The 10,059-nt window shown below is 46.8% G+C and overlaps 1 protein-coding gene across 2 annotated transcripts in view; it reads left to right on the plus strand.

Annotated features, from left to right (window-relative positions):
- Window positions 1-9,553: 9,553 nt before the first annotated feature.
- CTSV (cathepsin V) overlaps window positions 9,554-10,059 on the plus strand; it is a 6,493-nt gene continuing 5,987 nt past the window's right edge. Inside the window, exon 1 of one of the 2 annotated variants that reach the window (XM_011927499.1) lies at window positions 9,554-9,809. The gene's annotated coding sequence lies outside the window, so the exon portion shown is untranslated. The remainder of the gene's footprint in view (window positions 9,810-10,059) is intronic. The other variant, XM_011927500.1, reaches the window with a different exon arrangement.

Here is a 10,059-nt window from a genome sequence, read left to right on the forward strand (position 1 = left end):
TTAATTGAGAAAGATTGTATCTATTTAAGGTGTACAATGTGATGTCACTGTTTCGGTGCATCTGCTGTAACATGGAGACATTTTAAAATGAAAGCTTTTGGATATTCTGTCAGTTTGGTTATCAAAGTTTGGTATTTCCAGCAAACACTTATTTATCAACTCACTCTTTTATTACCACAATCAAAATAATAAATAGAAAGAAGGGATAGCATTCATGATTTATTTTTCAGTGCTTCTCCAATCCAAAATAAAAAACCAAAAGTATAAAATCAAATGAAAGATCACACAAGTCCCCAATTTTCTTCTCCTTCATCAGTTGGGCAAAATAACCCAATATTCCTTTTCAGATGGTAACTTCCCTTTGCGCTCACAGAAAGGCTTGGTTGCCTGTTGGGTGCAAAGCTTCTATCTCTGTTGCCTAGGGTGTAATGCCCCAGGGTTTCCTAGATCCTAGGGGAAATGGAGCATTATTATCTCAAATGGATTTATTATGCTGCATATTCTTGGGTGTCTCTAGATCAGACACTAGGTTAAGAAGTGTCTGTCCTTAAGTAGCCTCTGTGCTCATTTGTACCATTAACTTCAGCATCCCAAACTGTTTTCTTCTCAATATCCCTCCAGGGCGCTCTGGGGTAGGAGCAGCAGAAGGGAGTCCCACCTCCCTGGGTGAAAACTCCTGGGAGCAGGCAGGAGTGGGGCCACCTGGCTGGTCGTCCCGAGAAGTCACCTCTACGGGCCTCTCGCATTGGCCTTGTGGACTCTGGCAGAGTTCTAGCACTCCTGAGGATGGGGTGGTGAGGCCGCACAGGACGCTCGCTGAAGATACTGGCTGACTCCTGGTGGTGGGGACTCTCTAAGAAACAGAGGCCATCGGCCTGATGCGTGGCTCACACTTGTAATCCCAGCAGTTTGGGAGGCTGAGGCAGGCAGATCACCTGAGGTCAGGAGTTCAAGACCAGCCTGGACAACAAGGTGAAACCCCACTTCTACTAAAAATACAAAAATAAGCTGGGTATGGTGGAGGGCACCAGTAATCCCAGCTACTCGGGAGGCTGAGGCAGGAGGAGAATTGCTTGAACATGGGAGGCAGAGGTTGCAGTGAGCCGAGATCGTGCCATTGCACTCCAGCCGGGGCAACAAGAGAGAAACTCTCTCCAAAAAAACAGAAAAAGAAAGAGAAACAGAGACTTCTAAGTACCCTGAGGCATTTCTAAGCATCTAAAGGACAGCAAGGATTTGTGTGTTGTAGGGCAGAAGAAGTTCCCCAAGTCCACCTGAGACCCACTGAGCTCTAGGCCAAGTGCCAGGTTCCATAAAGTTGTAGCCAAATTAGCAACAACTCCTCTCTTAGCCTAAAAATTGCCATTCCGCGATGCTATTTACTGGGCATCTATCATACACTGGGGTCCCCAGTTCTATAAAACAAAGTCTTTGTCTTCAATTCACTTGGTTAAGGAGAAAGAATATGCAACTTAGTTTTGCTTGCCCTCCTGGTATAACTAAAACACTTTCCTTATATCATTCAAGTTATCATTTTGTTCCATTTCTCCCTTTGAACTTGGAGAAAAACTCTTTTTTACCACTCTCTAATTTTTCTTGGTCAAATTTCTCTTAGTTTCCTCAGAGCCACGCAACCATCACTGGAGGCTGACTCGTGAATGTTGTGTATCAGCAACTTTCTATACAGAGCACGTGGAAATTTAGAAGCTGGGGAAGTGTGCATGAGGAGAAGGGTGCTGTGCAGATGTGTGGGTGCATTGAGAGGACACTCAGGTCATATCCCCAGTGTAGAGGCCAATTAGCCTGGGAAAGGTCAGCTTGTATGGTCCTTGCTCCACTGATAGCAAACCAGAGGTGCTGGCCGAGGGAATACAGGCAGAACCACCCGACTCCAAGCCTTGCCAAATCACTGTGGAGTGTGACTGCGAACATGGGAGATCTGTGCCTTCTGCCAGCGCCCGACTCCTCCTCCTAGAGTGGGAGAGAAGCATCTGGACAGAGGATCTTATGAACAGAAAATGCATTTAAAAGAAGCAATTGAGGACTGGCGCAGTGGCTCACACCTGTAATCCCAGCACTTTGGGAGGCCAAGTGGGCGAATCACCTGAAGTCAGGAATTCGAGACCAGCTTGACCAACACAGTGAAACCCCGTCTTCACTAAAAATACAAAAAAATTAGCCAGGTGTGGTGCCAGGCGCCTGTAATCCCAGCTCTTCTGGAGGCTGAGGCAGGAGAATCGCTTGAACCCGGGAGGAAGAGGTTGCAGTGAACCGAGATCGCGCCACTGCACTCCACCCTGAGCGACAGAGTCAGACTCCATCTCAATCAATCAATCAATAAAGCAATTGTTCCTCCTCGGATCAGAACTGTGAGTTTTATATGAACTGCTACATGTTGTTTCCTCTTTATATCTTCGCAATGATCAAAAAACGATCAGATTCCTTTTGCAGAGGGTGGGCTAGTTCTCCTAAGGAGGATCTGGGTCCTCAGTGGATCCTCTGGATTTGAGGATGAAGTTTAGAAGTGCTTGGGACCATAGCTGTGGGTCTGATTTGAGGACAAGAAAACCAAAACAAGCGGGGAGCAACCTCTGGTGTGGGGAGGTGGGAAGGAGAAAACAAGGAACATAAAAAAAACAAATAAAACCACCAGTGCAGAGTTTATAGCTCAGAAAAACTTTCGAGCTTATATGGAGAAGATTTCCCTGTTTTGGTTTTTAAGGGGATCATACAGATAATCAGGGAGGCTTGATTATCTGGTTCTATTTCCTTTCTGTGGTCTCAAATTTTTTAAAAAGAATATTTTATGTGTTTGTTTTTAAAACTGGTGAATGAATAGACCTCACTTTTTATAATAGCTGGGCTTCTCAGAACCATGAGTCACTGACATTATCACCGGAGCCAGGCTTACAATCTGACATTTAATTAGCACAGGTAAGAGCCAGAGCCTTTGTCTCCCAGAAATGATCAAGCACGAAAGCACCCACGAAGCACCGGACAAAACACCCTCCCAGAAGCTGGTGGGGTAGGAAGGCGTGGAGGCCCAGCCCTGCCCGGGCAACCTGCCTGCTGCGTGACTCACCTGCCTTTTATTCCTTTCAGTGTGAATCCAGCTGAGCCTCATTCACACTGAAGTGGAGAGACTGCCCGGGGGAGCCTCGGGGCTTTACCTGCACGGCCTTGGTGCTCACATTCCAGTTCTCCTAGTACCCTCTGTCTCCCAGAGTGCAGTTTGCCAAGCAAGTGATGGGCACTGGGGGAGGGACCAGGCAAAAGCCCAAAAGCTCAGCTTCCTTTTCTAAGCCCTGCTGGCCTAACGTGCATTTAAGTTATTTATTCACTTTAGAAAAGAGCCTGTCCCCACCCTTGATTCTGTACCTCCCACTGCCCTGACCACCCTCATCTGTAAAATGCAGCATAGAAGAGCCCCCATCTCCTAGGGCAGTGGTTTTCAAAGTGGGTTCCCCTGTATCCCTTGTGAAGTTTTGTTTTTTTTGTTTGTGTATTTTTTGTGTGGGTTGTTGTTGTTTGGGGTAGGGCAGGGGACGGAGTCTGGCTCTGTCACCCAGGCTGGAGTGCAGTGACGCGATCTCGGCTCACTGCAACCTCTGCCTCCCGGGTTCAAACAATTCTCCTGCCTCAGCCTCCTGAGCAGCTGGGATTACAGGCATGCACCACCACACCCGGCTAATTTTTGTGTTTTTAGTAGAGATAGGGTTTTGCCATGCTGGCCAGGCTGGTCTGGAGCTCCTGACCTCGTGATCCGCCCGCCTCGGGCTCCCAAGGTGCCGGGATTACAGGCGTGAGTCACTGCGCCCGGCCCACCTTGGAAAGTTTTTAGAAAGCAAATTCTGGAACCCTGTTCCAGACCTACTGAATCAGAAACTGGGGTTATAGTCAGCAACCTGAGCTTTCAGGAGCCTCCAGGTGATTCTGATAAAGCTGGAGTTTGAGAAGCAGCATCATAGGGTTGTCGGGAAGATGACCTCAGGAGCACGTGTGAAATACTCAGAACAGTGCCCATGCCTAAGAGTTCCTTAGCTATTGGAAACCCAGGAAGTCACAGATAGAGACACTCTTCCTCTGGAGCAACCCCAGGACAGGTGCATCTGCAGGCCGAGCCTCTCACAGCACAGAGCCTTCTCTGTCTTCACCCCTCACTAAAGTGACGCAGAGTGTCAAGGGGAAAAAAATGCAAGTTCCTACATTAGTAAGGAAAGGCTTTATTAATGCAAGATATTGCAACAAGGAGATGCTCAAAGCCGAAACCAGAAGTATCTCAGGAATAGGGTGGGTGAGCAATGCTTTTTTACACAGAGACCACGGGACAGCTGGCTGTGAAAAGAGGAAGGAGGGGTGGTAAAAGCTGCTGTGTGGTGATCTTGAAACTTTTTTGTTTTTTGAGACAGGGTCTCCCTCTGTTGCCCAGGCTGGAGTGCAGTGGTACAATTATAGCTCACTGCACCCTCAACCTCCTGGGCTCAAGCCAGCCTCCCGCTTCAGCCTCCTGAGTTGATAGGACTATAGGCATGCACCGCCATGCTTGGCTATTTTTATTTATTTTTTGTAGAGACAAGGTCTTCCTGTGTTCCCCAGGCTGGTCTCGAACTCCTGACCTCAAGCAATCCTCCCACCTCTGCCTTCCATAGTGCTGGGATTACAGACATGAGCCACTCACTACACCTGGCCAGGGTCTTGAAACTTAAAAGGCTGTGTCAAGCTTTGCAAGAGAAACGCAAGGCAGGAATGTTGCCAGTATTCAGGTACGTGAGGCAGGGATCTGAGGCTGAGATGGAGCAAAGAAGTCACAGTGTGGGAAGTTCCCAGGGAGTGTAGGGCCTAACTATCTAGTCAAGCCAGACTTGAGTTTTTTTTTTTTAATTTTTAATTTTTAATTTTTATTTTTATTTTGAGACAGAGTCTCACTCTGTTGCCCAGGCTGGAGTGCAGTGGTGTGATCTCAGCTCACTGCAACCTCTGCCTCCAGGGTTCAAGCAATTCTCCTGCCTCCGCCTCCAGAGTAGCTGGGACTACAGGCACCCGCCACCCTGCCTGGCTAATTTTTGTGTTTTGAGTAGAGATGGTTTTTCACCAGGTTGGCCAGGCTGGTCTCAAACTCCTGACCTCAAGTGATCCGCCGGCCTCAGCCTCCCAAAGTGTTGGGATTACAGGCAAGCCACTGCGCCCGGCCAGCCTCGAGTAATAATCAACACAAAGTTTTCATCAGCATTGTCAAGAAACTGATTTTTATTTATGCCATGTGTATCAGGATGTTTACAGCCCCCACTAACAACAGGTCTTAATTCCTGGCCCCTGAAGCTATTATCTTATACAGCAAAGACTTTGTAAATGTGAATCCATGAAGAGTTCTGAAATGGAACGGTTATCTGGGTTACCAGGGTGAGCCCTAAATGCAATCACAGGTGTCTTTATAACAGAGAGGGAGATTAGACACAGACAGAAGAAATGGGAGGGAGATTAGACACAGGAGAGACGGCAATGTAGTCATAGAGATTGGAGTGATGCGGCCACAGGTCAAGGAATGTGAGCAACCACCAGTGCTGGGAGAGGCAAGGCACAGATTCTCCCCTAGAACCTCAGGAGGGAGGAAGGGAGGGAGCCCTATCACACCTGGTCTTTAGCCCAGGGATGCTGATTTAGGACTTCTGGTCTCCATAACTGTGATGGAATAAAGGACTCCTGTTTCAAGCCACCAAGTTTGTGGGGATTTGTTACAGCCGACACAGGAAATGAATACACCTTGTTTCTTGAAAAGACTTTTTGAGGTTTGATGAATTTTTTAGATTTGGCTGAGAGTTTGTGAATTACTGTTTTAGAGGAGGAGAGAAATTCCACCATTTCTCTTGTGAATTGGTTTCCTTGTTACCTACTACACAAAAATGCTTCACCATAGTTCCATTTAAATATATCTGTCCTGTTCGATTTGCTGTAGAACTGAAATTACTATAGTGAACCACATATTTAAATATGCAAAGACTGAACCTCAGAAAGCTGTTAGGAAAGCTAAGAATGTGGAAGTGAATGCTCATGCTACACCAGAAGAGGAGAACTGGTACCGAGTAAGAGCTGAATTCTCATTGATTGATGTACTACGTGCTCGATGAATTGGCTGATAGTTGAACTCTATAGGAAAAGCACAGTTACAGTAACCCAGAAAAGTAGGTATTTCATAAGTGGTTTCATATGAACCTCAAATCATAAACAGGCTGTTTGCCGTATGATTATCAATGGTGATAAACCATTTTGCAAGTGGACAGTTTGCTGGATAATGCTTCTTACGAGTGATTCTTGGCTCAGTGAATTTAAACAAATTGGAGGGGTTTATACTGGGGAGAGGTGTTAAGTGATGTCAGGGTCTTGAATGCCACCACACTAAGCTTACCAGTTCCCCTATGGTTTAAAACTTCCAGAGACTGGGTAAAGAATTATATCCTTATTTATTTATTTATTTTTGAGACAGAGTCCCACTCTGTTGCCCAGGCTAGAGTGCAATGGCGCAATCTCGGCTCACTGCAACCTCCGCCTCCCGGGTTCAAGCGATTCTCCTGCCTCAGCCTCCCGAGTAGCTAGGACTACAGGCATGCACCACCACACCTGGCTAATTGTTTTTTGTATTTTTAGTAGGGACGGGGTTTCACTATGTTGGCCAGGCTGGTCTCGAACTCCTGACCTCAAGTAATCCACCCACTTCTGCCTCCCAAAGTGCTGGGATTATAGACGTGAGCCACCATGCCTGGCCTATATCCTCTTTTAATAGTGAGTAAAAGAAAGCCACACAGACGCACGTGAGAATATACTTTCACAGGCACTGCGTTTTAAATAGGAATCAGGAAGTTCCGCCAGCTCCATTTTATTAAAGGCGTAGCCAAGGCTCGGTTGCTTCACTAAAATGTGACCATTTTAAAATTTATCACTCATCAAAATTATTTTGCAAAGAAATAGGAAGAGAAGAGTAAGGAAAGAAACAAATATTTAAATATATCTGTCCTGGCTAGTAATACCACATTTCTGTAATGCATTTTTTTACAGATATGAATAGATACAAAGAGGTGTCCTAAGTCGAAGCAATAACGTCTTCCACCCTCTAGCTTATTGGCTTTCTCCCATATTTCTTCCGCTTTCACATCTTTCTGGTACAATTTCAGATTTTGAGCACACTTGGTTTGAAAAGTGTCTATGTTTTCTCCACTACATTTGTCTCACATTCCAAAAAACCAAGGGGATGCCCTTCTTCAGGGCAGCACCTGCCACTCTTTTGCTGTCAGGCGCTATCAGGGCAGCACCTGCCACTGTCTGCTGTCAGGCTACTGCTTAAGGCGCAGATCTTCATGTCCTGGCAGGTTTCTCCACCCTACAATCTTAGGGAGCTGTGGCCCAAGGGCAACTGTAAAACCCACGTGTTAGAATAACTTAGCTTTCTTGTGATAGACTGAGTAAACAAATAGACAATGGCCACAGTATATGGCAATAGAACTCTGACCCACGGAAGAAATGAAGCATAGTATCTGCAGAGACCAACTCAGAACAGTCAGGACTTACTCAGTGACTGACAACTTCCTCATTTTTGCCTCTGCTTCCAACCCAGGACAAACCAGAAAACCCAAACATGCTCCACAAACAAATCACATAAGATGCTCCATCTCTAGTTATGCCTCCTCCAGCTTCTCCATGATGACACTCTGCAAAGAGGACATATCTGAAGTTGCCCCCTTTTCCCCTAAAGCTTTTCTTCTCCCTCGTCTTTGAATTATCTCCCTTGTCATAGCAAGTTCCGAATATATGGCCTCTGTTTGTTCTGATGTGGCCGTCTTCATTTATTTCCACATGTGAATGGTGATTATGTTCAACACAATGATTAATTTTTAAAAAAGAAAATAAAAACTCCAGCTATTTGTAGTACAACATGCTTTTGTTTTGTTTTTTGTTTTTGTTTTTTTTTTTTTTGAGAAGGTATCCGCGGCTGGAGTGCAGTGGCGCATGCTCTGCGTCACCATGCCTGGCTAGTTTTTGTTGGTTTGTTTTGTATTTTTGGTCGAGGTGTGATTTCGCCATGTTGCCCAGGCTGGTCTCAAACTCCTGGGCTCAGGAGATCCACCTACCTTGGCCTGCAATACAATATACTTTTGTATTTTTTATATAACCACCTGAGAGCTTTGGCCCCTAGTTGTGTTTGAGAGGGAAAAGCTGCTATTTCTTTAAAGGAAGGACATATAATTATTAATAAATTGATTTTTAAAAGCATGTATTTGCCTGATGGTGCTTCTGAGAAGTTGTCGGTTTGTTTTTAATTTGCTAAAAGAAAATCCATAGCCAAATTAAATTTAAGAGAATTTAACTGAGCAAAGAACGATTCGTGAATCTGGCAGCCTCTGGTGCCAGACTAGGCTGAGAGACTCCAGTGCAGCCACATGGGGGAAGATTTATAGACAGCAAAGGGCAAGTGAGGCACAGAAACTGCAGGATTGGCTACAGCTTCACGTTTGCCTTATTTGAACATGGTTTGAACAATTGAACCTCTTTGATTCACAGAACTTCAGGGATGGGCACAAGAGCAGGCTACAGTCTGTATGCACCTCCATTTAGGTGACAATTCGCTATGTACAGAGAAACCTTCAGGCCAAATGTAAATAATAGAGGGAGGCAGCTTTAGGCTAAACTTGATTTAACAAATTTTCAAATTAACAAGTAAAAACTGTGCATATTATTCAGTTTAATCTTTAAGAGTTTATTAATCAATATGCATTATAACTTCATTTTTGTAAAAACAAAAAAAGATATGCCTAGGAAAGGGTTATGGAGAGGGGACAAGGGACGTTTATTTTCTAAAACATATTTTTTATAATGGATGTTTTTTATATAACTTTAAGAAGAATTAGAAACGTTTCTGATTAATGATTTCCTTAAATCTTTAGCTACATATATTTCTCCATAAAGAGCAGTTCCTCAAACTGCATCACCTCAACCCTGATCTTAAATATTTTATTTTATTTTATTTTTTTACTTTTCGAAACAAGAGTTTCGCTCTGTGGCCAGGCTGGAGTGCAGTGGCACGATCTCAGTTCACTGCAACCTCCGCCTCCCGAGTTCAAGCCATTCTCCTGCCTCAGCCTCCTGAATAGCTGGGATTACAGGCGCGTGCCAGCACGCCCGGCTAATGTTTGCATTTTTAATAGAGACAGGGTTTCACCATGTTGGCAAGGATGGTCTCGATCTCATGACCTCGTGATCCGCCCGCCTCGGCCTCCCAAAGTGCTGGGATTACAGGCGTGAGCCACCGCGCCCGGCCGATATTAAATATTTTTAAAGTAAAGTTATTAAATCTCAAAAGAAGCACACTTTGAATACTGAGGAAGAGACGTTGGAACCCACAAGCAGACAGTAGATAAGTAAAAGCAATTTCCACCACTCTCAAGCTGCTCAGCGCAGTAGGTCGGGATACTCGGTAGATCTGAGCCCTTCAGGGAGGCGCCTCCCCGTCCTCCGCGCAGCCCCCGGGCGCCCGGCTGCGCTCCCAGCAGCCCGGGTTCATTGAGGTAGGTGCGCCCAGACCTGAGACAGGTCGGGACCGGGCCGCGTCACGTGCGGGCTCAGAGCGCCCGGGGCCCCGAGCGCCCGGGGCCCCGCCCAGTGGCCGGCGCAGCCAATCGCAGGGCGGGCAGGCGGTGGGGGCGGGGAAGGCCGCCTGGAAACTTAAATTCCGAGTCGGGCGACCCTGCGCCAGAACCGCGGAGATTTGTTAGGCGGAGGTTTGTCAGCCGAGGGCGCCTGCGCAGCTGCGACGGCTGCTGGTGAGCGCCCCCCACCAGACCGAGGGGCAGGGCCAAGGGGGACTGAGAGGAGGGAACCCAGGGACACTGAGAGGAGGCGGGCGCGACCCCTGAGAGTGAGAGCTTCTGCCCAGCGCTCTGCCAGCCTCGAGGTGGGGAACGGGGGAGGGCGGTTGGGGACCCCGGGGAGGCGCCGGGACCACTGGGAGTTCCCAGGCGGTGCAGGGCAGTCACCCTGCGGGCTGACGCCGAGCCGGACCGGGCGGCTTCA

This window comes from Colobus angolensis, unplaced genomic scaffold, assembly GCF_000951035.1.
Source record: "Colobus angolensis palliatus isolate OR3802 unplaced genomic scaffold, Cang.pa_1.0 Scaffold72, whole genome shotgun sequence".
In the NCBI taxonomy this organism is placed as follows: Eukaryota; Metazoa; Chordata; class Mammalia; order Primates; family Cercopithecidae; genus Colobus; species Colobus angolensis.